The sequence below is a fragment of the Prionailurus viverrinus genome, chromosome D1, assembly GCF_022837055.1.
Source record: "Prionailurus viverrinus isolate Anna chromosome D1, UM_Priviv_1.0, whole genome shotgun sequence".
NCBI classification, from domain to species: domain Eukaryota; kingdom Metazoa; phylum Chordata; class Mammalia; order Carnivora; family Felidae; genus Prionailurus; species Prionailurus viverrinus.
This window is the reverse complement of record NC_062570.1, coordinates 97,209,554-97,236,030: the sequence shown is the minus strand read 5'-3', so window position 1 is coordinate 97,236,030 and position 26,477 is coordinate 97,209,554. Positions and strand designations below refer to the sequence as shown.

The following is a 26,477-nucleotide window of genomic DNA, read 5'->3' as shown; positions in this document are numbered from 1 at the left end:
GCTCCAGACTCTGAGCAACCTCGCTGGTCTCGGGCACTCACATGAATTGTACTAGACATTGGGCAAAGCCCTTCCGTGTCCTATAAGCAAAGAAAGGCACAGAAGGGTGAAGGAGCTTGTCCCCAGTCACTGGTATGTTGACCAGCAAGGGCAGAATTCAGGCCACCTAACCCCTTAGGCCACCCCATCTTCTCCGGGAGGCAGCTGGGGCGGGGGGTGGGGCTCAGATGTTAGAACAGGAGCCAGCAGCCCCATGACTGGCAGGCAGTTTGGCCAATCCGGGAAGCCCCAGAGGCTCCCTGGGGATCTCCTGAGGGAGGAGAAGGTGCTCTGAACCAGTGGCACACTGGCCAACATCCAAGGGTGCAAAGTCTCTCTTCCCTGTAAGGTACAGACATTTCCCCCTCAAAGCGACACGGAGAAGATGGGTAGCCCCAAGAAGGTCTGGGAGTCACAGCCCAGGCTGAGAACGTGCCCAGGTGGCTCTGCGACAGGGTGTGGCAGCAACATCAGGGAGCTCCCAGAGTTGCTCAGATACTGGCTCTGCCAACACGTGGCCGCAGGGAAGGGACTTCTAGGTCCTCGTTCTCCTCACCTACAGGGTGAGGGGCCTGACTGAACCCACTGCTGTAAACGGATAGGTCAGTACCTCGTACGGCCAGGGCTCCCTGGGCCTGTGTCGATCGGTACTTGTGGAAGAGGTGAGGGTTTCATTTGCAGATGAAGTTGAAGAGAATGTTATGCTTCCTTGTATATACTTTCCGTAAACACTGGAGGGTCTGCCCACGCCTCCCGGCAAGCATGTACGGACGGCCGACGACACAAGGGAATGACACGAATGCGCGTTTTATTGGAAAATTCCAGAGCAGTCTCCGACAGCTGTCTGGGCAGTAGGTAGGAGGGACTGTTTTATGTTATACTTCATAGCAGGTAAATTGACCATTTCTACGCAACCACAATTTAAATTGACCAAATACACCATTTTACGCCAAACCAATTTGTACTGTGAGATTACTGGGCTGATATTTTACCAACGCCTACTCATCCTTCCAGACTGACTTCAGAAATCACCTCCAGGAAGACGCCTCTACTCCAGCCTGCCTTGTCTCTACCACCGTAGTCACCTCGTCCCTGTCAACACAGATTGCTGGTTAGCCACGCCCCCTCTCCGCTTCCTTCCAATAGCTTCGGATACTGGATTCGTTGTTCCAAGAACAGGTTCCGGCGTTAGAGGGCCTGCCTGGGTTTGAATGTAATTCTCTCATCTCCCAGCTGTGTGACCTTGAACAGCTGACTTAACCTCTCTGAGCATCACCTTACTTATTTTTGAAAGGAGGAAAATGAAACCCATTTGGAAGCTTTGTCCGGAGATTAAATTAGATAATGTGGATAAAATGCCTGGCATATGGTAGGCTTTCAATAAATGGAGGTTACCACGAGAATTCATGATGCTGTATGGTAATTGTCTACTTCATCGTCCATCTCCCCTGTGAACCGTGATACTTTGAAGGGAAAGACTATGTACTATTTATGAGAACAAAGTAGGCTCCCAGCAAATGTTGCAGAATCAAAGATGGAATGGGTGGGTGGACAGAGCCACGGATGGGGGTTGGCGGTGGGAGGGTGCAGGGATAACTGGCGGGCTGGATGGATGGAAGGATGATGGACAGATGGATGGAGGGATGGGTGGAGGGGAGAATGGAGGGATGGTGAAGTGAGGAGGGACTTCCCCATAAAACACCTGGACTTTCAAGCGCTCAGCCACCTGAAAGGGGTCTGATACCCACGGCCCCTGAGTCAGCGGGGACTGTTGTTAGGCCTCCTCTGTCCTCATCCAAGGGGTGGGGTGGGGGTTTTATGGGGCGAGCTCCCTGAGCCAGCTCTGGGTGCCAGGACCCACTGCCAAGGCTCCTTCACTTTCCCCAAAGCCCCCTGGGTACAGGAAGCAGGACTGGGAAAGAGCTGGTGTCTTCGTGAGCACCGCTGTCCGTGTGGGGCATCTGAGAATTTGCTCTCGTAGGGTAGGAGGCTCTGTCTGTTCCCCACCTGAGGACGGGGAGGGGGGGGCAGGGGCCCTCCAGCCTGACCCTGGAACACGCATGTCCCCAAACGGCCTCGTGGAAAAAGTTATGTGACGGAGCGGCACCTGCAGGCCCAGAGTGGGGAGGTGCGGGTTCAGTGCCCACTCTGGTGGGACACGGGGTACTGGACCCAGCGCGGTGACCGCCCTCCCTGGGCCCGCCTCCTCACCTGTGCGATGCCGGGCTGGAACCAGATCAGCGTTTCCTGGAGTGGCGCCTCACAATGAGTCCTCGAAGACTTGCTGTTAAGAACAGGTTTGCTGTCACCGAGTCTGTAAAGTGCCACTTCTTCTCCCCGAGAGCCACCACACATTAGGCTGTTAACATCCTCAAGATCACCGCGGCAAACACTGCTGAACTGAAACCACTTTTCACTTAATAGCCCTCAAGGCCACACGGAGCACGTCTTAGGAAATGCCAGACCAGAGGCGCCTACTCAGGGGCCGGCGCTAAGGATTCTAAGTGCTGCAGGGTTCGGGGGCCAGGGATGGGGTGGGGATGGCCTTTCCACCCAACAGCTGTCCCAGGCCAAACACCTAAAAGCCACACCCACCCACACTCCCTCTCCCTCCTCCCCCTCATCCCGCAGCCTGAAGGTGTCTCCTCTAGTCCCACACCTCACCCAGCCCAAATCTCACCTCCTGCCTGGACCAGTGCAGCTCCCTGCTGGTCACAGGCTCCACTCCTGTCCTCCCCCATCCCTCATCCATGCTGCAGGAAGGGGTTTGAAAACGGTAAACCAGGCCTTGTCACTCCCCTGCCTGCAGCCCTGTAACCTTGACGTAGCCAACATGTCCCCTATAAAATCCAGCCTCTTAGGCAGCAGGCGGGGCCCCGTCTGGTTTGCCCTGCCCCTCCCCTGTCCTCAGCACCGCACGCCTTGGCCCTCCCCATACACGCACTCATTCCTAAGGCCACTCTTTTCTGTGACTTGGTACACTAGGTCCTTGCCTGCTTCAGAGCCTTTGTCCTGGTCGTTCCCCCAAAGCTCCCGGCTGGTTCCTCCACTTCCTATAGGTCAAGTTCCCTCCTCCCTGAGGCCTTCCCGGAACACCTCATCTGCACAGCAGAATCCAAACATGCCAACCTCCAGCCCCCGTCCCTGCCCCAACCAAGTTGCCCAAATCTCAGGTTGGGGTGAGGGGGTCTCGCCTGCTGACTGTAAGGAACAGCACCCTGGACACTGGGGCCTATCACATGGCCTGCTCACCGCAGTTAGCTTATTGGTTCACTTAGTGCGTCTAGAGCCCCCATTAGAGCGCGGCTCCTTCAGGGGAGGGCTGTGTCTGTCTCGCTCACCCCGGATCCCAGAGCCTGGAGCAGTGCCTAGGACGTGCTAAGCGCTCGGTATGTATTTGCAGGAAGAAGGAAGGGGAAGGGGGTGTCTGGGGAGCTCAGGAAAGATTTCTCAGAGGAGATGAGACAAACCAACTTTGATCCTGCACCTGGAGGTTTCTGGTCCTTAAGAATGACGTTGTTGGTTTATGGGAAGGGGAGGCTGTTTACTCCCAAGAATGGATTTTAATCTCCTCTAGGTCAGAAAAGCTGGGAGCCCTATCCCTAGACGCAGATGGGCAGGCGCGTGCTTTCCCTGGGTCACTCACCCTGGAAAGCCAAGAGGTTCGTACTTCGCCCATCTCCCAACTGGCTTAGGGCAGTGGTCCCCAATCTCGGCTGTGCGTAGAATCACCCTGGAAGCTGTACAGCTTGCTCGTGCCTCCCCCCCCCCCCCCCCCCCCCGGAGATCCTGATTAAATTGGTCTGGGTTACAGTCCAGACTACAAGGTCTTTTAAGTTTCCAGGGGATGTTAATGTGTTGAGACCCACTTCCATCGGCCTGATCCCCAGCGTGGCCTGGTCCCTCTGCTCCCAGTGCGACGCAGGCAGGCCTGCGGGCCCTGGAGCAGCAGGGCCTGGCCGGGGAGAATCTCACACGAAGCTCCCTGTACCTCTGCTCCTCTTGCTAGAGGCTCACGCCACCCCTCCCCCACACGACACCGGGGTCATTTATCCCAGGAGGAATATCTGTTCTGCAGAAGATCTTCCAGATCCCTGCATTTCCCAGAGGGGATGGAGACAGCAAGAGCTCACAAGTCACACAGCAAGATCAGGGCTGATGCACAGGGAGGACTTGGACATCCCCAGGCCACCTGCTGCCTGTCCTGGCTCCCCGGGCCTTCTGCATAGACAGGTATAGGACAGTCACACGGCAGCCCTTCGTTCCCACCCCCGAGCGGCCTCATATGCCTCAGCTCAGCCACATCGCCTTGGGAAACACTACAGAGCTGCCTCTGTCAGCAGATGGGCATAGTAAACGTACCCGCCCCACACAGGTATGAAGACGAACCACAGTCAGGTTCATGCATAGTAGGGCTCAGTCTGTGCTGGGCACCCTGGCCATCCCTCCCGCCCTCCCTGACTGAAGATACCAAATCTGCACATCGCAGCCAGCTATGTGCCCTTGAGCAATCACTTCACTACGATGCCTCAGCTTTCCCACTTGTAAAATGGACTGACTAATGGATTATGGCAAGGCTTCCAGGAGCTAATATCTGTAAAGTGCCTGGGCCCCAGGAAGTATCAAATAAATGCTATCCAATTACAACAATGATGATTACTACCCAGAGTCGTTGATTTCCTGACCAACAGTCCAAAGCGCTCTCGCCGGGGGTCGGGGGGGGTGCAAGGGGGCTGGATCCAGCCTCCAAATGTATGCCTGGCCTGGGGGCCTCCGTGCCAGAGGGTGACCGCTGCTGCTCCTGGCAAGAGGGTAGGGGTTAAACAGGGCAGGGCAGGGCTGGGCCGGCCAAGGAACAGGGCCTCTGACCTGAGCAGGGCGGTGCCTCTGTCTCTGAGCCTCTGGCAGTGTCTCAGAGGCCTGAGGCCTGGAGGTCCAGCCAGTTTGGTGAGTTGACAACTGATCTCACCTGATCTCACCAGGAACTCAGAGAAAGCCTGGCCTGGCGGGTTCGTTTCTGGAAACCGGCCTACCCTGCGGGCTCTCCACCTGCAAGCTAGTCCTCAGCCACTCAGCTCCCCAGTTCTCTGGACTTTGTCCTGGTCATCCACGAAAAGAGGCTGGTCACAGGTGGCTGTGTTTGTTTTCATGCGGGGCAGGTGATGTGTTTCCTGAAACCTCGGCTGGCTCCGGGGGCTGGCTTTTTGACCTCTGCACGATCTTATTTTTCATTCCCCAATCTTCCCTTTTGTTGTTGTTGTTGTTGTTAAAAGAGAAAAGAAAAAGTATAATAGGCCGTTTCTCTGGGCAACAGGAAAATCACAAGGCCATAGAACGTGATTAGGCTCATGTTTCCTTTAAGACCTGAGTCTGAATCCCAGCTCTGCTTCCAACTAGCTGTGTGACCTTGAGCAAGGGGATTGCAGAACCTCTCCGAGCCTTCCCATCTCATCTCTAACACGGGGGTACGAATGCCACCACCTCCGCCATCCCGGGTCAGAAGACACTCAGATCAGACCCTCCCAGGAATCACAGGATCTTAGAGCCCCAGGCCCTCCTGTTTGTCTTACAGATACGGAACCCGCTTCTGCCGCACCATCCCATGAGCCCAGGTGACGGGTCCTCTCCTAAGGACCTTAACACCTGGAGCTGGGACTGACTCCTGGCATTTGGGGGAAGAAGGCTAGGGGCACCCCAGGAACGCAGGCAGCCACCACGCCCGGCCGGCCTGTGGCACAGGAGTAACAGCACCTTATAGTTTGTATCATACCATTCCCACTGTCTCTTATTTAATCTCTGCAACGAACCCCACAGAGATACTGTCATACCCATTTAATAGATAAGGAAACTGAGTCTCAGGCGTTCAGTGACCCGCCCAAGGCCACACAAGTAAGTGGCTAAGCTCCCTCCTCCTCACCTGCTGCCGAAGTGAATGAAGTAGATGGTGGAGCCAGCTCAGCCCACCCTTCCGCACCCCTGCCTGCCTGCCCCTCATCCCGCCACGGCTCCAAGGCTGCTTCTTGGCTTCCTGTCAGGAAGGAAAAGATCAGCCCCACCAATCCTGGCCAGAGTGTTCTTTCAGCGTGGCTGATGAGGCTGACAGATGCGGCCCTTCCTACGAGGCTCTGCTCTGAAACCCAAGCAATGAGACCGGCAGGCCATTAGCATGAGGAGGACAAGGCCACTTTACAGACGGTATGACACCAAGAAGCGAAGCGCAGACACCTTGAGCCTTCCAGCCTCCCCACCTGGCACCGTGCAGCCAAAGGCTCAAACTGAGGCTGAACCATAGCCTCTGACCTCTCCCTCTCCATGGCTCCCTTTCTGGACTGTTTTTGGCCTTCTTAGCAGGCTACTTGGGCCCCATGCAGACCCTGCCCCCTCCCAATGCTGGTCCTAGGGCTTATATATTTTGACTCGCAGTGCCAGAAGGATGCCTTTGACATCACCTACTTTGTCCCCATTTCTCAGATGAAGAGACCGAGGCCCAGAGAGGACTATGAATCCCCACCCTTCTGGGGAATGTGTGTGCTCAGTATGTATGGTGGGGGAAGGGAGGGGATTGGTTAGAGCCATCTCCTTCCCAACCTGTTTCACATAACGATACACGTAGAGAAGTATCTGTTTGGTCCCTGGGGTGGATAGAGAGGAATGCTCCTGGTCTGAGTTGACCAGCCCAGGGCTCTGTCCCCATGGGCTGAGAAGATAACCAACCATCTGAACACATTGGGGACATTCACCACATCGGCTGGGAAGCCCTAACTTGGAGGAATATTTAGAACTCTCTGAGAGGCTATCCAGGAGCCTCAGATTCGAGGGCCCCTAACAGGAAGACCCGGATGGGCCCTCAGAATTTAGCCACCTTCCGAGGACCCCTCCCCTTCCCCGTGGCGGAGGACAGAACAATGAACCAGGTCATAGTATGGCCTTTGAATTGAGAGAGACCTAAATTCCAATCCCACTTCACAGAGCTGTGTGACTTTTGGCAAGTTGCCTACCCACCTTGAGCCTCAGTGTCCTCATCTGTAAAATGGGGCTATCAAGCCTTGGCCGGGGAAATGGTGGGATCAGCTTGCCAAACGCTCGGATGCAAGCACACAGAGACGGGGGGCTGTGGGAAGAGTCAGGCGAAATGACTCCCCTCCTCACACGGCAGGAGGAGGGTGTGCACGAAGACTGTCCCTTGAGATGTAGGACACACACGGCTTCCCGCAAACTGCCCCAGGAAGGTTCCTGTCCCCGCGAACCTGAAACAGACATCAGGCAGAGGGAAGACCGATGGATGGCACGAGCGTTTACGGAAGCATCTCCGAGCGAGCGGTGCTTCGCTAACCTCAGCCAATCAACCCCATGCCGCTCGGTGAGGCGGAAAGCGTGGCTTCGTCATCCTGGGTTATCAGCGGCGGCCCAGGAAGGTGGTGGCCCTTGCCCTTGTCACATGAGCTTTGTGTTCCAGACCCCCTAACCCTGGAGTCCAGGGTCCTGCCTACTTTGTGGCCCGAGGGGCGGCCCTCCCGCGGGCTCCCAAGTGGCCGTCTCCGCTCAGAGTTTGCGTCCTGCACCGAGCCCACTGCAGGTCACTGAATCTCCAACTCCAGGCAGGCCCTGAGCCAGACACGGGGAGGAAGGAGGAGACGCCCCTGCCCTCAGGGAGTGCCCCGTTTGGCGGATGTGAACGGGAGCAATCACACACCAACATCATCTTTTTTTTTTTTTAATTTTTTTTTTCAACGTTTTTTTATTTTTATTTTTGGGACAGAGAGAGACAGAGCATGAACGGGGGAGGGGCAGAGAGAGAGGGAGACACAGAATCGGAAACAGGCTCCAGGCTCTGAGCCATCAGCCCAGAGCCCGACGCGGGGCTCGAACTCACGGACCGCGAGATCGTGACCTGGCTGAAGTCGGCCGCTTAACCGACTGCGCCACCCAGGCGCCCCACCGACATCATCTTAAAGCGGCACCCAGCCAATACTAACCAAAGCTAACATTTTTGCAGTTACCTGTCACCAGCAGTCATGCCAAGCGCTCCACATGGCTCAGTTCACCCTGGCGATGACCCGACGAGGTGGCTTCTGCTTTTACCTCCATTTTATGGAGGGAGAAACTGAGGCTCGGGGTGGGAAAGGGACTTGCCCAAGGTGACACAGACCGTAAAGCTGGGAGTTGAACCCCACCAGTCCGACCCTTTGCTGTCATCTACACTGCCTGCAGAAACAAAGTTACAAACGATAGCCAACGAAAATAGTTTCACCAAGGCCTAACCCAAGTTCACTGGGTTTTACAGTCTGGCCTCCCAACCAACTGAAGACATTCTGGAACCACACTCGAGAGCCAGGGACCAGCTCGCACACGCATCACAGAGCCTGGAGGCAGGCGGTTAGCAAAGGGTTAACCTCTGCGTCAGGGCTGGGGTTCCTAAGACTCTGAGGCTGGGTGCTAAGTGTGCCCTAGGGAGGCAATTAGGGAGAAGGAAGGGACCCCACATGGCATCAGGCAGGCTCTTTGGTCACAGCATCCTGTCCCTAGGCACTGGGTTCAGGAAGAAAGAAAAAAGGCAGCAGAGATTCTACCTCCTCCAGGCAGCCTTCCCAGAACATTCTCCTGCACAGACTCTTTCAGGGGCTGTCTGGCAGCCCTAATTATCTCGGCATGAGGAGTTAGGGTGGGCATCAGACAGCCATGGGGTCAAACCCTAGCTCTGTCTACTCCTAACTGCCACTAAACTTTTCTGAGTCTCAGTTCCCTCATCTGTAAAATGGCCTAATACCTCCCACCTCCCAAGGCTACAGTTCTCAGCGCCTCTAGGCCTGAGAGGCATTCTGGCTCCAGGGATATTTGATGGGAAGAGCCAGGGACAGACACGGGGGCGGGGTGAATGAGACGCAGTCCAGGAAAAGTGCTGCGCACACGGGTAGGGGGACTGTCTCTCTCATGGGTCCTTGGGGGGAGACACAGAAAAGATGGGGCCAAGGGTGGAGCGCAGGAGCAGGTCTCGAACCCCAAGAGCTCTGGGGGGATGGGGGTCTTCCTGGCTGGGACCCAACTAAAGTGGCTCAGGCCAGGAGAGAAGGGAAGAGCGGGGCTCTCTGCCTTTTCCTTCAGTCCTTCCCCTCCCCTGCCTCTTCTCCTGTGTATCTGTCCCTATTTCCCCCCGTGGCTTCCTCTGAGCTTCGCCCTGGCCCCTGTCTCTCCCTGTGTCCAAGACCAGCTCTCAAGCCTCCTTCTCGTGCATCCTTCCTCCTTAGAGCCTCTGACGTCCGGAATGTCCAGGGCAACCTCACCAGCGTACAGGCCCCCGGCTCCAGCCTAGCCAGCCTTCCCCATAGGAGGTCCCAGCTCCAGCAAGGAGCGGCCTGGGGAAATCCGTTTCCACAGTCAGCTGTAGGCATCCGGGACCTCCGAGCCTGGGATGAAGGGCTGTACCTCCCATGTGGTGGGTGGAACCCAAGCCCCAGGTTCCCGGGCAGGGTGGTGGCCATTTAGGCAGCCCAGACACCCGACAGCCGGGGCACAGCCTGTTATGGCTCTATTCCCAGGGACAGAGAGCCCAAGGCCTGGGCAGAGCCAGCCAGGGTGGCTTTGGGTCTCGGTACCTCCAGAGACCTTCTGGCTTCAGAGGTACTTGGTGGGTAGGCAGAGGTAGACTGGTGGGGGGTGTTGCTGGGCGGGACAGGGGAGAGGTAAGGAAAGAGAGACAGAGAATGACAGGGAGAGAGGGAGGGACACAGATCCTAGGTGAAGGGAGCCTTCTGTGCATCCAGGACTCCAGCCCTCTCTGGTCTGCACAGGAAGTCCCCAGGGAAGCCTAAGGCAAAACCCGGCCAGGAATGAAGGCCCTGCTTACCCAAGCAGGATCCCACCCCAGCTCGGCCTCCCCCTACCCACTCCCCACCATCTCCTCTAGCCAACAGCCCGCCTCCCCTGTGGCCTCCCTGAGACTGGCGCCCTCCAGTTCTTACCCGCACTGTCCTTCCCCCACCGGCCATGAACAATGGCCCATCCCCTCCCCAGAACATTCTCCTCAGCCTTGGCCTCCCCCAGATTCTGGGAGCACCAGGCAGAGCCATGGCCGGAAACTGCCCCCTCTGAGATTCCCCTTCTGAGAAGTCTGGGTCTGTATCACCAGAGGGGATACTAGAGGCACTCACAGACCCCGAAGATTGCTGAAGCAGGCAGAGGACATGACCTCAGCCTGCAGTGGCTAAGCCAAAATGAGCACCCAGGTCCCAAACAGCCCCACGGAGTTCCCCAACTTGAGCCCTCAGGGCCCTGGGGAAGGGGAAGAAGAAAGGAACAGAGCCCAACCTGGGCTACCCTCTACCTTCTAATCACAGCTCTTCCCTAAACTTTAGTTTCCCTCTCTGTGCAGTGGGGTAGGCCCTATGCCGGCTCCCGGATCTCCTGGGGCAGGCATCTAGGACCCTTCACCCTGGAGACCTCCACCTCCTCTCAACCGGGCTCCCCATTCCCGGAGGGCATGTCTCTGCAAGGCAAAATGTAGCCAAGACTGCGAACACCGTGGATGGGGGAACGGGGCTGGGTGGAGAGGTCGTGAGCCCCAGCAGCGGGCCTGGGCAAGCCCCCTTCCTTCTCTAGGATAATAACAGTTCATTCCTGCCTTACAGGGAGGTGGGGGGTTTGAGGAATAAAAATGCTCTCACACAATAAAGGGAAGCGTGTGATTACTGTCACCGTGAGAAGGTCCCATATGCAGACAGACAGGTGTGGAAAGGAAAGCTGTGTAGCAGTATAGAAAGGGGACCTGTGTCCCCAGTGGGCCCCAGGGCCAGGCTTGGCATTCCAAGAATTGTGAGCATAGGGACCTGCTGGCGGCAGGGGCGGGGGGGGGTGCGGGTCGGTCTCAGACAGTCAGGTGGGGCCTCTGGCCCGCTCCCCTAGACAGGCTACTGCCCCCAGGCAACCCAGCACACCAGGCCAGGAGCCAAGAACTCAACGGCCTGGTGAGCCTCCGGGTGTCCAGAGGGGAAGGGGACCGTTCATGCTGCACCAGGAAAACAGATAGGTAAACGAACCATGCTGGGCTCATGAGAGGCAGCCCTCAGGGCTTCGGGTCACCTGGATTCCCACCCCTACCCTACCGGGAAGGCTCCAGGGTGATCCTGAGAACGTAGAAGGTAGGAGTAACCCCCTTCTGAAGATCAGGAAACAGGCTCTAGGAGGGATTATGTCCAGGGTCACAACTTAGAACCGGCAGAGCCTGGTTAAACACATTTATGTTTGGGGGCACCTGGGTGGCTCAGTCGGTTAAACATCCAGCTTGGGCTCAGCTCATGTTCTCGCAGTTGGTGAGTTCGAGCCCCGCGTCAGGCCCTGTGCTCACAGCTCAGGGCCTGGAGCCTGCTTCGGATTCTGTGTCTCCCTCTCTCTGCCCCTGCCCTGCTCGTGCTCTGTCTCTCAAAAATAAACGTTAAAAAAAAAAAAACACCTTTTTAAAAAAAAACCCACATTTATGTGTGCAGCTGATTCTGTCCCTCTGCCCAATCCTTCCTTGGTTATCAGCCTAGAACATCCCCTAGCTAGAGCAGATACAGTGCAGGCCTTAGACCAAGGCCCAACCAGATACGGGCTCAAACGTGTTAGGTGGGTGGAGGCAGAATGAAGCCCGAGCTGACTGCAGGGGAGGGGAGGGGAGGGGAAGCAGAGGCATTTCCTGAGCACCTCAACCCCAACAGACGTCAGTGGTGGTAGGTACTTTGCACACTTTATCTCATGCAAGCTTCACAAGCGTCAGTGAGAAAAGTAGCTTTATTTTTAAGAGAAGGGAGCCAGAGGTCAGAGAAGATAGGGAACTTGCTCAAGGTCACCAAGTGTGAGAGCCACAAGTGTGAGGCTGACCCTGACAGGGTCGGCCATGCCCAGCCCACCCAGACCCAGCACCCTGAGCCCTGCCAGCCTGGTAGACCCTTCAGGGGCTCGGACCTACAGCAGCCACAGCCCCTGGTCTCATGGCCTCAGGGAGGAGTTAACTAACCCGGTTAATTAGCTCACCCGCTGGGCAGAACCCAAGACAGCCGAGTTGGCTTGGCCAGAGCACATGGCTGGCCCCAGAGAGGTAGGTGGCTGGAGCTGGGCCTAGAAGGATGAGGAAGACTTGAGTCGGGGGACAGGGGAGGAGGTGAGGGCATCCGGGCAGAACTGCGGGGCCCAGACACCATTGTCTGGGAATCTGGAAAATTCTGTACTGTGCAGAAGTACAGGAGGGCAGGCACAATCCCCAGGGGAAGCCAGGAGCTGAGGTAGGAGGGACAGCCGGGCCGGACCCCACCTCCCTCCATCAGCAGGGGCCCCAAATGGCCAGGCAGGAGACGGTAACAGGGACGGCCCGAACCACTCCATCTTCCCTCCGCAGGCTCCTGGCCCAGAGCGAGGATCCCAGTCCAGTCCTTTCCTAGAGCCCCTTGTACCCAAGAGCCACCAGCCCAGGGAAGAGCCCTGGGATGCCCAATGCTGAGGCAGAGAATAGAGAGGAGGCCAGAGTCCTCTCTCCTTACTAAGGAGACAGCTCAGGGTGACAGACCAGGCTCAGGATGGGGAGCAAGGCAACACAGCTTTAAGTCCTGGCCCCAGCGCTCCGTCGCTGTAGGATCCCCGGGCATCTCACTCGCAGCCTGTCATTATCTATAAAATGGGCTCAGAAATAATACCCTCCCTGCACACTTTACAGGGTGTTGGGAGGTCTGCAGGAGTAAGTACGTGAGAAAATGTCCACTGCTAAAAGCTATAAAGCGTAAGGTATCATTAGCAGAAATGAGAACCCCCTGAGGAGGGGAGTGACTTCCCCAGGGTCACACAGCCAGACGGTAGCAAAGCGCCATTTGAACTGGGTCTCCCAGGGCCAGACGCCGAATTCCAAGGCAGCTGTGCCCCTTAGGCCGACCCTCTTTGCAGGAGTCGTGGGTAGGGCATAGGCTGTCCCCCAGCTGTACTGGTCCAGGGCCCGCCACCACTCTAGACGAGGGGGCCCAGCCTTGGAGTTCGGGATCGAAAGCCCAGCTCTGTGCCTTTCAGCTGTGACTCTGGCCAAGTTGCTACGACCCTCCATTTCCCCATCTGTACAATGGGGGCGGGCAGGGGCATGACTGCACAGTGTCCAGGGCAGGCCCGGCACATATTAGATGCTCGACAGAGGAGGGTTCTCTCCTCGTCCTCTGCTGTGCCTGCCAGGGGGTGGTCGGGCACACGTTTCCGTGGCTTCCCAGAAAAATGTCCAGAACAATAACTGGGAATATAAACTGGTTGGGGTTTGCGGGGGGGGGGGGGGGGGGTGCGGATAAAAAGTACAGCAAGACCCTGGCTCAGAGACAGTGTGGAGAAACCTGCCCTCCAAGCCCCCTCACCTGGGGTCCCCTGGGGCAGGCACAGTGTTCAGGGAAGGTACCTCTTGCTCTGCCCCAGACCGGCAGGAGAGAAGCCCAGAGTGTGTGATACACTGCAGGGGGTGGGGAGGGGTGTTGCAGGGGAGCAGGGAGAGGTGACAAGGACAGGGTTCCTGTATTGGTGCCCCTGCTGACTTTCAGGGCACCCTTGGACATATTAGGTTGCCTGTCAGAGCCTCAGTTTTCCTTTCTGTGAAATGGGGATGGCGATAAACATCTTATCCTCCTGCACATAAATATATAAATAGCACATGCTGGAAAAGGTGACTGGGGTGGAGGCAGGCAGAATGTGAGTTCAGGCCTCACACAAGCCTTTACTAAACAGGACAAGGTTCCTACTGTCAGCAGGACCAGGAGCTGAGACTCACCACACAGCCTCCCCTACGCCATGGATTCTCAAATTCGAATTCCCAGACCAGCATCTCCTAGCAACATATTAGCAATGCAACATTCCCCGGGCTGCAACTCAGACCAATGGAATCAGAAAGCCTTGTGGGTATGATCTGTGCTTTACCAAACCTTCCAGGAGATTCTGCCACATGTCAGAGTTTGAGAACCACTGGACCCCTCCCTGACCCAACTCCTACTCCAGACGAGCGTCCTCCCACAGGTTCCTCTTCCCATTCCCTGGCTCCCGGAAGGCTGTTGGGAAGGAAGGAGTCACCATGGAGAAAGGTCATTAAATAGTAAAGAGATCTCATAATTAGTTAATGACACCACAGGCTCCTGGAAAGGAGACAGGAAGAGGGTCAAAAGTCAGACTACGGCTGAAGAGGAAAAGCTCCCCCATATCTGTCTTTCTCTTTCTGTCTCTTACACACACACACACACACACACACACACACACACACACACACACAGAACCAGCCTCCTTCCTTCCACGCACTTGCTCCCTAGCACCCACAGACACAGTGCCCTCTCTCTCCCCGGTAGTGCTAGAGCTAAGTGTTTGGGGGGGGGGGGTGGTTACATTCTGGTGGGTATTGGGGAAAGGGCTTATGGTCCTCAGACCATGAGTTTAAAACCCACCTGACTTGAAACCACTTCTAGGAATTCACTCCGCGGAGAGCATTAGATTTGAGCGCAAGATATACGTAGGGACAAAGTGGCCACTATAGCAATGTGGAAGCTAATGAAAAATTCAAAATGGCCTAAATGTGCAACAGCAGGAGAATGCTCAACTGGGTCATGGTAGATCCACGGGGTGTGTTGCTATGGAGCGGGGAAACAGGCTGCGGAAGAATATTGAATAACATGGAAAAATCCTCCCTCTACATTGCTAACCTAAAGTGGCGGCACAAGACGTGGTCCCTATGGTTTAATCCCGATTGTGCGTGTGTGGACACCAAACTATCCCCAGTGCTGCTTTCCGAGTTGTTATTGCCTCCTTTGCATCTATTCTCTAACTTCCAAGCTTTTCCACAAAAATTATGTCTTCAGTAATTATAAAGCCTGTGTGTGTGTGTGTGTGTGTGTGTGTGTGTGTGTGTGTGTGTGTATGCCCATTTGGTTCAGATGGAGACGATGTTTTTTGAACAGTTGACAGAAATATCTCCTTCCTATACCAGAACCACTGGCCTGGGGCCACCTCTGCTGCGAGGGGGACTTGGTCTCCCCTAGGGAGTGTCCACATTCCAGGCGGACATCATCCCAATGAGCATGATCAGGACCATGAGTGGAATCTAAGGGAGGCTGGGTTTGTTCAAATTCTATACCATATGTTTTAAAAGTCACATCTGTGCAGAGATGACAGTGGGTTCTCCCAGCCTTGAGGTATGCAAACAAAGACTGGATGCTGTCCACTAGACTGGGCAGGTAGATTGACTCGATGAACCACAGACATGCCCACAAGACCACAATCCAATTAATGCAGGCACAAGCCCCTAACTTTGCCCTCCACTCTAAGCCAGGAACCCTCAAGTCAAAGCTGGGCTCAGACAGTCCGATCGAGGACTAAGCACATGGAAGCCGGAGGCCCTCTTGGCCCTCAGAGCTCCAAACAGCCCTGGAAAGCTCCTTTACGTCAGATCGGAGATCTCAGTCTCCAGGGAGGAGGACTCTGTCATTTCTCAATAGGAGTGGCAGGAGCAGCCTTCATTCATAACCACCTTCATCAGTCTCTGGCTTTTACTGAGGGTGCATTCTGCACTGGGCCCACCGCTAAGCATTCCACCCATATCCATTACCTCATTTAATCCTCCCAAGGGCAAGCCGTGGTAGACGCACCACTATTGTTACCCAGCTCACAGATAAGGAAACCACGGTTCTGAGCGTCTGAGACACTTGCCCAAAGGTGAGCAGATGGTGGGAAGAAGAGCTGGCCCCGTACCTAAGCCCCCTGCTTGCAGCTCGTCCCCAAGGGATTTGATGCACAGTTTGCAAAACCAGCTACACAGTCTCCCAGCAAATGAGGAGCCTGCTGCTCAACCGTGCCAGGAGCGGGTGTGAGGCAGAGAGAAAGGAGATCAGAGGATCTTTCCGAGAGCCTCTAAATGCCCAGCGTGAGTAGACGACACACCCTCCCTGCCCCAGCTGCTCCTCCCTTATGTGTTCAAGAGCGGTCAGGGAGGTGGGTTGTCTTTGCAAAACCACAGTGACCCAAGGACTAGCCACCCACTCACGTCTGCAAGGACCTCAGACAAATCAATCCTCCCCCACCCCCACGGAGTTTCTATTTTCTCTATACACCAGGACATCTCATCAGGTCCCACCGCAAAAACATTCTGATAAACCGTCTCTCCTAAAACAGCGGGAAAATGATTTTCCAACTGTAGCAGAATTATTCATTGTTAACCATTATTATAAGCAACGACAAATTAACACTTCGTGAGCGCTTACTGAATACCCAGCATCATTCAAAGAGCCTTATGCTTATCAGGGGAACGAACATTCCCCTCTCCACTTGTTTCTCCGTGGAGGGACCTCTACCGGGAGAACACCTCTGGTCTGGCTCTGCCCCCTCCTTTACTTCCGGACCCCAACAGCGGCTTATGTGATTGGCTCATCTAGGAGACACGCTGGGCGTGCTCTCTGTGGGGTCCCGCCTCCCCCAGAGCCAGGCTGCCTGCATGAAGCCTTCCATCTGGGTTGCCCTCTGTACTCCCACCTGCTCCTTGCAGGGAGGTTGGCCCCTGTCCAGCGTTGCCTGTGACCACACAGGTAACTCTGCCAGCTCGAGGGCAGACGGGTAGCAGGCCCTCTGGGCCCCAGATCGAAAGCCACGTTCTCCGGCCAGCCTTCTCAGTAATGACACTTCCGTGTGGAGCTCCCATTTTTGTCATCTGTTTTCATTTGGTTCCAAATTCAGGAGAAGCGGGGTTCGCTCTAAAACCTCAACATGTGTTAAGCTCCTGCCCTGATTAGCTATTGCTACTCTCATCCCTAGTTTACACATGAGGAAATTAAGCCCTCTGGTGTCGGCTGTTGAAAAGTTTTCTAAACAAGCATCACTCAGAGCGTATCGCCCACGATGGAAGTCGGAGGACACGCCCATGCATAGCAGTCTCTTCTCTCCCAGGCTCTGGGGCCCTCCACAAATACTCCATCTGTCTTCTGAGGCCTGACAAATTGATACTCAACTTCAGACCAAACCCACCCCCTTTGGGGGAAAAAAATGACATATATATAATTTATTAACAACAAAGACCTGAATTGGACCCCAAGTGCAACTGATACATTTTTGTTTAACTATGTATAGCAGGTCCTTTGATAGCTGTATTGTATAAGTGTGTTCCTTCTTTCTGGAGCATAAAAACATGGAAGTCGTTGCAGACGATTCACAAAATGGGGAAAAGTAAAAAATAAATAAATAAATAAAGGTCTGTAACCTGATCTGTATAATCCCATTGTTATGTGAGTATTCAAACGTACTTTTCCATCCACTTTTCAGCCTTGAGTACAGTAGTGGGATGGGGCATGGGGGGGGGGGGGGTGTAGCCCTAGCATTCTGTGTCTGCAGTGCCTCCTTGATGGCATCCGGGACTCGCCCACCCACAGTGGCTGTCCCGGTGCAGGAGAATGGGCTGGGCACCCAGAGTCCTCTTTCTGAATAAACCCCTACAAGCGCCCACCGTGACTCTGCATGTGCCTCACTCGCGAAAGCCAAATGCAGCAAATGCAGGGTAATAGTTAACAGTTAACCCCATGACGGGCTGTAACTCGCCCAGGGTCACGTGGCAGGTAGAGGACGGGCTGGGATCAGAACCCGGGTCTCCTGATCCCCAGACTCAGGCTATTCGCCAAGCTTTCCTGCCCCCGCCCCAAGATTGAAATCCTGCTTCCTATTGATAATAGCACCACTACCAAAACGAGCTGATATATATACAGCACCTACTATGTGCCGGACACACATCATAAGCGCTTCACATACATTAATTCAGATCATTCTCAACAACCCTATGAAGTGAGTACTATCATGATCCCCACTGTAGATGCTTAAACTGATGCACAGAGGGGCTAAACACTTGCCCAAGGTCACGGCCAGCAGGTAAGCGGCAGGGCCAGGAATCATGCTCAGGCACTTTGGTTTGTGACATCGCTTATGGTTCCTTCCCAACTCGCGCCAAGCCCAGCTCGACCCCCAGGCAGGCTTCTGGAGCACTTACTGCCTGAAGAATTAGGAAACCTGCCCAGAAGGTCACCTCCCTGGACAAAGTCGTTCTGCAACTCCACAGCGAAGCGAGGATCTGAACCCAGACTCCCTAACACCCAGACTCTGACGCTTTGTCCACATTCCTGCATTGGCTCTATAAGCCTAGGTCCAGAAACAGATCACCCCTCAACACAGCAAGGAAAGTCAGGCACAGGACCCAAAGAAGAGCCAGAAGCCCGCCCCCCCCCCCCCCCCCCGTGGGGAAAGAAGCCAGAGGAGAGTGAGTGAGGTGCCTCCCAGAGTTGCACAGCTCATGGCCTGCAAAGATGCTGTCACAGATGGCCTCCCAGAGGGCCCCTCTCCTCCCCCAGCCCCGAGTCCGTGCCCTCACAGGGGAACAGCATTTTACCCCAATAACTGCTGACTTGAAGGCACCTTTTCTGGCTGAGTCAGGGTTCACCAAGGGCCAAAGTGGCCCCTTCACTACTGGAGCTGGAGGAAGTCGGGCTGTTCCCCTCTCAGGAGGGGAAAGGCCAGGCCTCACAAGGGAAGCTGAAGCCCTGACGGAAGCCATCCCATGCCAGCCAAACCGAGCTCGCCTCCCTGGACCCGGGCTCCAGGATCGAGAGGGGCAGGGGCGGGGGCAGGGGGGCGGCTGTGCAGGCATCCAAACCCTGCTTCCCGGCTCCACCTTTGCCAGGCAGCCACCAAGGGTCTGGCACCGAGCTGGGTCCTGCTGGGCCACCCCAAGGAGAATCACTTACTTATTCATTCAACCATCACTTCCTGACAGCCTGCTGTGTGCCAGGCCTTGTGCCAGGAGTCAAGGATACAGAGATGGACAGGGCGGTCCCTTCCTGGGAGGGTTCACAGAGACACTCCAGATGCCACAAAACAGCACGAAGAGGAAAGTACTCAGTGTAGACAAGCACGGGGTGGTGGGGGGCGGGGGGTGTAGGGAAAGGAAGGGCTTGGAGAAAATCTGCCCCCCATCTTCGGACCTGTTTACCCTCAGAAAGCTTAGAGTGCCACTGGGGAGGCGCATGCTTTTGGCCTCATTTCATGCTATGAGGTCATTACCATTACCCAATTCACAGATTCAGAAACTGAGGCTCAGAAAGGGTCACAAAGCCAGCAAGGGGCAGAGCCAAGACTCTAGCTCTGAAGTCCAGCTTTTGGCCACCCTGTTCTACTATCTCCCTAATCTGCGGACAGACAGAAGGTAGGAAGGTTGCTTCTGGTGGGGGAAGCGAGGGAGGGAGGTGGGCCCAACACTTGCATGTGTGAGAGCCGTCTCCCAGGTCCACGCTATATGGAGACGGGGGCGGGGGGGGGGGGGGGCGCGTGTGCATGTGCTCACATGTGCCCTACTTTACAAACACAGATCCCAGGCTACAGAACTTCCTAAAAGCCAAGTAAAGGATGGGTCACCAGCACAGAAGGGAAGGAAGCCCAGAGACAGAAAGAACTTATCAGAGGTCACGCAGCCGGTAACCAAAGGAGCTGGAACGAAATCTAAGAACCAGAATACAGGCCTCTTCCCTCTCCTTAGCTGTGTCTCCAAGTCAGCACAGAGTGAATCAGCGCTGACAGGAAAACCATAGTGTAGGGGGAACCCCAGGTGTGAGTCAGGAACCCGCCAGCCCCCAGACGGCAACTGGGCCTGTGACATAGGCCCCGAGCCTGTGGTTGGCCACCTCGCAGGCAGCATCGGGGGACGAGGGCGGGAGGAAAGCAACGCACACCACACTGCAGGCCGTGTTTACCTCTGGGCTTCCCTCCTGGCTCCTCACATCCAGGCTTAGAGGAGGGGAAGCTGGTGGGCAGGGCAGTTCCTGCTGAGATTAAACAGAACCCCCCCCCCCCCCCCCAGCCCTGGCCCCATCCTGTCCCACGGAGGGGCTCAGGCTCTTCCCTCCCTCCCTCCCACCTTTCACGGAGCCAAATCCTGACTGTTTGATGCTCTTGATTAAGTCATAACCGCCCCCTCGGAGCTTCCCATGCGGTGGAGGAAGTGGGTATAACGGTTTGGAGCCAGGGGTCAAGGCCAAGGCAAAATCCGGGGGTGCCAGCTGGCCCCAGATGCTCCAAATCCAAAAGAATGCTCAGGGCTTGGCTCCGGTCTTCAGGTGGACTGGGGTTGGGTCCCCAGGGTGGGGAAGAGTGAGGAGGAGGTGGGGGAGCTTCCAGGCGGTGGCTCACACGTCTGTCTGAAGCTTCGAGAGAGGGGACTGCCCCATATTGCAGAAACTTCACAAGAGCCAACCAAAATTCAGCGCCCCCCCACCACACACACGCGGGAAATGTGTCCCCACTGGCTAACCTCTCACCCCAGCCCTCCTGGACTGCAGCTAGGAGGGAGAGAGCCACGGGCACTTCTTCCCATCGACCTTGCTCTCACACCCACCGCTGATGGGTGCAAGCTCCTACCACTTGGCCCAGATGCCTCCCCCGTGGGCAAGCACAGGGCCTCCCTGGGCGCCTCCCTCCCTATCACTCTGTAGCATGTTAATCACCCTCCCCAGCACCTCTGAGCCCCTGCTGTGCACCAGGGTCTAGGCTGGACGGGGAAACCAAGCAAAACAGGGCATCCATAGGGACCCTTTCTCCTCTTCCCACGTGACCCTGGCTCCCCTCCCACCCCTTTGACGGTGCCCCTTCTTTCACGCCCAGCTCCTTCCCCATCACCACAGCCATCAGATCATTCTCCCTTGACTCCTGTGGTCCCTCACCCCAGCACATCAAGCAAGGCTGCCTTTCCTAAAGAGCCCCTCTGATTATGTCACTCCCTGGCTCAAAAACCTTCAGTGGCTCTCACCTTCTACAAACCAGATCTAAACATTTCACCTTGACATTGAAGGCCTTCCGTGAGTTGACCCAACCTACCACCCCCCCTTCACATCCCCGCACGATTCCAATTCTTCAGCCAGACTGATCAACGCAGCGATTTCTTAAAAATTCCCTCAACCCACTGACCTCCTGGACTTTGCCAAGGTATTTTCCTCTGCCCAAAACTTTCACTGGCACTACTGAAACCTTCCCAATCCTGAAGACCCACCCAAAACTCCACCTCCTCCATGAAAGTTCCCAGTAATACTTTCTTCATTTATCTCTTATCAGAGTCACTGGTGTCCCTTCCCAGACCCTCAACAACTAAGGATGGGGGCAAATGTGTCATCCTTCATCATTCATCATGTGAGCTGGAGGGGTAGTGGGGAAGGCTTTCCAGTATTTGCTTACTAAGTTCTGTTTGAGACGAACGTCTTCTCCTCCCCCATGGGCTCCACCTACTGACCCTCTTCCTCCCACCACACCACACTCTAATCTTATGCCGTTCACATGCTTGGACAGGGGAGTCTGTGGCCCCAAGTCGATCCAAACCCAACCAGGACTTGGGAGTCCTGTGTCTCGCTGCTTCTAAGCACCCTCCCCTCCCCTAGACACAGACACTGTCTCCTCCGTGTAGTGCAGCCTTCAATCAGCCTCCGTCCCATATACTACTTTCTAGCTGGTTCCAAAGTGTAGGGCTCATCTCCCCAGGACATTCAGGGAGTCGACATGCAGCACGCCCAGTCTCCTTCGGTGCCCAGCCTTGATCAAACAGTTTACGGGACGCCCGGGTGGCTCAGTCGGTTAAGCATCTGACTCTTTGATTTCAGCTCAGGTCATGACCTCGAGGTTTGTGAGTTTGAGCCCCGCTTTGGGCTCCGCCTAACAGTGCGGAGCCTGCTTGGGATTCTCCCCCTCTGTCCCCCCCCCCCCTGCTCTCTCTCAAAAGGAATAAAATAAACTTCAAAAAAATCTTAAAAAAAAAAAAAAAAAAAGCAACAGGTAACACACTAACCCTGACTCTCACCCCAAGCCAAGTGTGCAATGGAACAGCTGGATTCCAAACACTAGAGCAATGGACTCATGAAATCTCATCTGGCACCAAGCCCTGGATGTGAGTTATCTTCCCCGGCAGGAGCATGGTGGGGGTGGGGAAGCCCTCATTGTCAGCAACTCAAAATGAGGGCAGAGCCCAGGTCTGGCTAGGTCACCTCTGTATCTCCTAGCTCCATCTAACATATAGTAGGTGCTCAGTAAACATTTTGGGGTTTATTGAACTGGACAACCACCAACCTCAAGCACTATTGCAGAAAACTCAGCCACTCTTTGGTCCAGACGACACACTCCCCAAACCTGAAATGGACAAAGTGATGCGGATGGCAGGTGGCAATTTCTGGCTCTCACAAGGTCAGGAGGGCCTGCAGCCGGGATCCGGCCCTTCAAAACCAGGCTCGTTCCTCGGCAGGAAGCCAGCCCATCATCACCTGCCCATCTGCATCAGGGCAGCTGTCATACAGTGAGGCCTCGCTGGGTGCCTGGTGCCTTGCTAAACACTGTGTATACATTATTCTATTTAGTCTTTGCTACTGCTGTTGGGTACTGTCGTTACTCACATTTTACAGATGAGGAAACTGAAGCTTGGAGGAGAATGGAATCCTAGCCAGTTTGGTCCCAGAGCCTAAGATCTTGACCACTGAACTAGAGTGCCCAGCTACCACAGCCGTGGCACAGATCTACTACCGCCAGGAACAGAAATCCAAGAACTAACCTTGAGCATGCAGCAGCAAGAGCCCTGGGCCGGGGGCTTGACTCTGGGCCCACAGTTTGGTGGGGCTTTCCCTTCTTTTCCCCACTCACCCTGGTAAGAACTTGTCCCCTGGTTTCCAACCAGGGCCTTCCAGGCCAGCTCACCTGGAAATGCCCCAGGAGGGTGACAAAAGCCCCACCGAGGTTCTGGTCTGAAGCTTACTGGGATCTCAGCGCTGGGGGGAAGGGGAGACTGAAATTTCCCTGATTTAGGCTGCTTCCCAGGGTTTGTGGGCTCAAGGGCCATGCGAAGAACTCGTGTGATCTTTAAAGTAATTCGCTTAACGCTCCAGGAGAGTTCACCTGGCTCCGTGCTGCTCGGCAGGGAGAGAAACTGCAGTTGGGCAGCGTTGTGAACACCCTTCGCCGAACTGCAGGCTGCTCTCACCTGCCAGCCCGCACCTTCCAGGGTTTTTGTGAGAAAGGGCAACAAAGAGCACCTGGTTCAACCTCCTCGGTTTACTGAACCCGTTAAGTCCCGACCCGGCTCGGGGGTCGGGCCCGGGGCCACACTGCGGGTACGTGGCGGAGCTGGAGTACTGGGGGGTCAGGACTCGGAGACTTTATGCTCCCTTTCACCCACCAGCTGCCTCCGTAGCCCTATCTGTCACTTATTCCGAGAAAGCTGCCCGAGCGGGCTCTGGAAGTGGGAACGAAAACTAACTTTGCTATTGTTTGTCCGGCCGGCCTCCCCCCTGCCCCTTCTCACCGGCTGGCTTTGCTTTCTGCTCGGCGCTGCAAGCCGCAAGCCCCTCGCCGTCCGACCGCGCAGCCCTGGACTCAGTCTCTCTGCGGTCCCCCTCCCGGCGGCCGTCGGGGATGGCTGCGGCGGGGCCAGGCCCCGCCCTCCTGGAGGACACGCCCCGGGCACGCCCCCTGCCCTGCTCCCGGGCCCCGCGGGAATGTAGTCGGCCCCGGGCCAGATCCGGCTCCGCCCACCAGGCCTCCGGTGCAGCCGCCCAGCCCCGCCCTGCGGGGGGTGGGCCCGTCTCTTGCCCCGCCCCTCCCCGTTACGGCCTCCCTAATTCAGCCCGGTAGCTCCGCCCCCGGGCCCGCCTCCTCGACCCTGTCCTCTGCGCCCGGAGGAGGCCTGCCTCCCAACCTTGCAAGGCGAGCGCGGGAGCCCGGCTGGTGGGAAGCCCCAACACAGCGCTGCCTAACCGTCCCGCCCCTCCTCGGCCTTCCTCAGCTGTCCCCGCCCCCCCCCCCCCCCCCCCAGACCCTACCGCCACCCCGCCTGGGTCACGATCTCCTCTCGGCCTACCCCAGCCACCTTGGGCGAGGCGCCCCCTCCCCAGGCACGCCTTTCCCCGCCTCAGCGCCTCCCTAATCCTGTTCTGCCCTGCCAACCTCAACCTGGGGCGGGCCGGCCTCGGGCCCCCAAGCTGGCATTCCAGGGCGGGTGCGTCCGGGTGCGACCGGGGACGGCGTGGGAGCGGTTTGCGTTCCAAGTCCGAGCCTTTATCAGCAGGCGACCTGGGCCCAGGCACTTTTTGAAAATACTAACAACTACTACCGACTGGACTCTCGCCAGGGGCCGGGCTCTATGCCAAGCCCTGTTAAAAGGACTGGCCCTTAAATTCTCACAACCTTCTGCGATGGTAGCTTGTTGCTCCATTTTACCGACGGACGACCTGAGGTTTAGAGAAAGGAAGTCGTGGCCTCCGAGTCTCACGCTGGAGGTGAGCAGGATCCGGCTGCAAGCCCTGAATCACAAGCCTGATACTGCCCCAGCTTGCCTGGACTGGCCCCTGGAGAAGTGGCCTTGGCCAGCCAGCTGTTGGGGCTGTGTTCAGCAGGCTGCCTGAGGTGAGGGAGGAGGCGTGGGTTGATGAGGCGGGTAGCAGGAGGGGCTGCTGGCCTGAGCCCCAGAAGCTGGTTTTCTCCCTTAAGAAGTGACTCAGAATTAAGAAGGGCTGCAAAGATCTCCAGATGGCTGTGGTGCCCTGACCTGCATCCCAGCCCTCTGCACTCCCAGACCCCAGGGGCCAGCCTCGGGTAGGTTTCCTACTTATGACCGGGACCATTCACCTTGCAGCTGACAAAGCTCTTTAACTCCCATTATCTCATTGGCATCTCACAAGGACGCCATTATGGGGAAGGTATGATTATGCCGGGTTTTGCATGGGTGGAGTTAGGGTGGGGAGCTGGATCCCAGCCCAGCACGGTGGTTCCCAAAGCATGGTCCTTAGACCTCTGGCAACAGCAGTGGTGTCTGGGAATTTGTTAGCCATGCGTGTTTGGGAGCCCCATCCCAGGCCTACTGAATGAGAAACTCTGGGAGAGGAGCCTAGCAGTTTGTTTTAACAAGGCCTCCAGGTGATTTTGAAATCACAAGCAAGTTGGAGAATCACCGTTGGGCACACTGGTGAAGAAATTAGGGTGCTCTGAGAGTCACAAAGGCCTGGTAGCATCCTGGGAGCCTTGCGACCCAAGGCAAGGTAAGGTCCTGAACTCTGGGAGAAACCTGTACAAGGGGAATAATGATAATAATACCAGTCTTGAGGGTGGCTGCTGGGGATTAAACGTGCTGGCGTTCACGAAATGTTTGCCCACTCTTGGACACCGTGCGTGCTCAGTAAATGTTCTCTTTCCAGTAAAAAGTCTCCTTTATAGAATCTCCACACCAAGTCAAGGGATTGGGGCGAAAGAATCTTTAAGGCCAACAGGGTCCCACTTTGTTATCTTTCCCACAAAGGGACACCATCATTCCTGCGAGGGGCCAACAGCTTAACACGTTCCCAGATGACGTCGACACAGCTGGTCCAGGGCTCACATCTTCAGAACCACTGTGCTTTTCTGTCTTGGACTGGGCTCCTGGCCGACCCTTGAAAATGGGCGTAAAACACCCTCCTCTTCCACCCTGTTCCCCGTCCCCTCCCCTCAAGCTGGGGGTGTTTGTGATGGTGATTGGCAGTTGGCAAAACAGCTGGGATCACATCAGCCCCTCCCTCGCCTCCAGACAGACGTTCAATCACAGGAGGCCCATCTGCTACCCCTTTGGGTCTGTCACTCCAGATTAGAGACGGGGGCAGCTGTGGCAACACGGAGGCAGGCAGATTTTCGAATCTCTGCCATACCCCCTACCCCCCTCTGCAGCCCCATAGATGAGGGCCTTCCTATAGGAGCTCAGAGCCTATTTGTCCTATTAAGTACCCTAAATGCTAAAAAATGCTTGAATTAAATGCTAAAGTAAATGTTTTGTTAAATGCTAAAAATATCAACATGTTAATGCTAAAAATCGAGACCCACCTAGCTTACATCTAAACATGTAACAGACTATAAAATAAAATATGTTTATTCTCCTACCTTGAGAACTATTCTTCATACTGACCAAGAAGGCCACGTTCAAGTTTAGAATTCTTGGACTCCTTAGAATTCTCTGCAGGAACATGGCAGTGTGGGGCGGGTTTAGTCCTGACCCCTCAACCCTCAGCCCATCCACTCGGATTCTCTTCCCGGCCCCATGTCTGTCCTGTGCATACAAGTAGCCTAGGACCCAGGGATGTAAACACCTCAGCCCACATGCCCAAATTCTGCCCACACGTCTTGCCTACAGCCACCACTTAGTCGCCCCTCCAGGAGTGCACATGGGGGCAAGTTGCACCCTCAGAAGGATGGGCCTTGGGAAGTGTTGGGCCATTTAGGCAGAGATTTCTAGGGTTTTTAGATACCTGAAGCATGATTTTGAAAGGCTGCGGGGTATAGGTTTTGAGTAGACACGGGTGGCCCTGTTGCCTGGGTCTGTGAGTGGCCCTGCTGTTTGTCCTTGCCTCCGTAGTACTTAGCACGCTGCCTGGTACATATTAGAAGCG

At 55.8% G+C, this 26,477-nt stretch overlaps 1 protein-coding gene and 1 long non-coding RNA gene across 5 annotated transcripts in view; one reads left to right on the top strand and one right to left on the bottom strand.

The window, feature by feature from the left end:
* Positions 1 to 23,522, bottom strand: part of CD82 (CD82 molecule) — a 48,976-nt gene extending 25,454 nt beyond the window's left edge. The window contains exons 1-2 of one of the 4 annotated variants that reach the window (XM_047877799.1): positions 23,372 to 23,522; positions 2,251 to 2,323 (exon numbers count right to left, since the gene is read on the bottom strand). The gene's annotated coding sequence lies outside the window, so the exon portion shown is untranslated. Of the gene's footprint in view, positions 1 to 2,250; positions 2,324 to 2,719; positions 2,745 to 7,041; positions 7,267 to 23,371 lie in introns of those variants that run through there. The other 3 variants (XM_047877800.1, XM_047877801.1, XM_047877802.1) reach the window with 3 other exon arrangements.
* Positions 23,523 to 23,756: 234 nt separating this feature from the next.
* LOC125176425 (uncharacterized) lies at positions 23,757 to 25,970 on the top strand. Its single transcript, XR_007156243.1, has 2 exons — positions 23,757 to 25,103; positions 25,361 to 25,970. It is a non-coding gene; the product is annotated as an uncharacterized LOC125176425 (long non-coding RNA).
* The last annotated feature ends 507 nt before the right edge of the window (positions 25,971 to 26,477 follow it).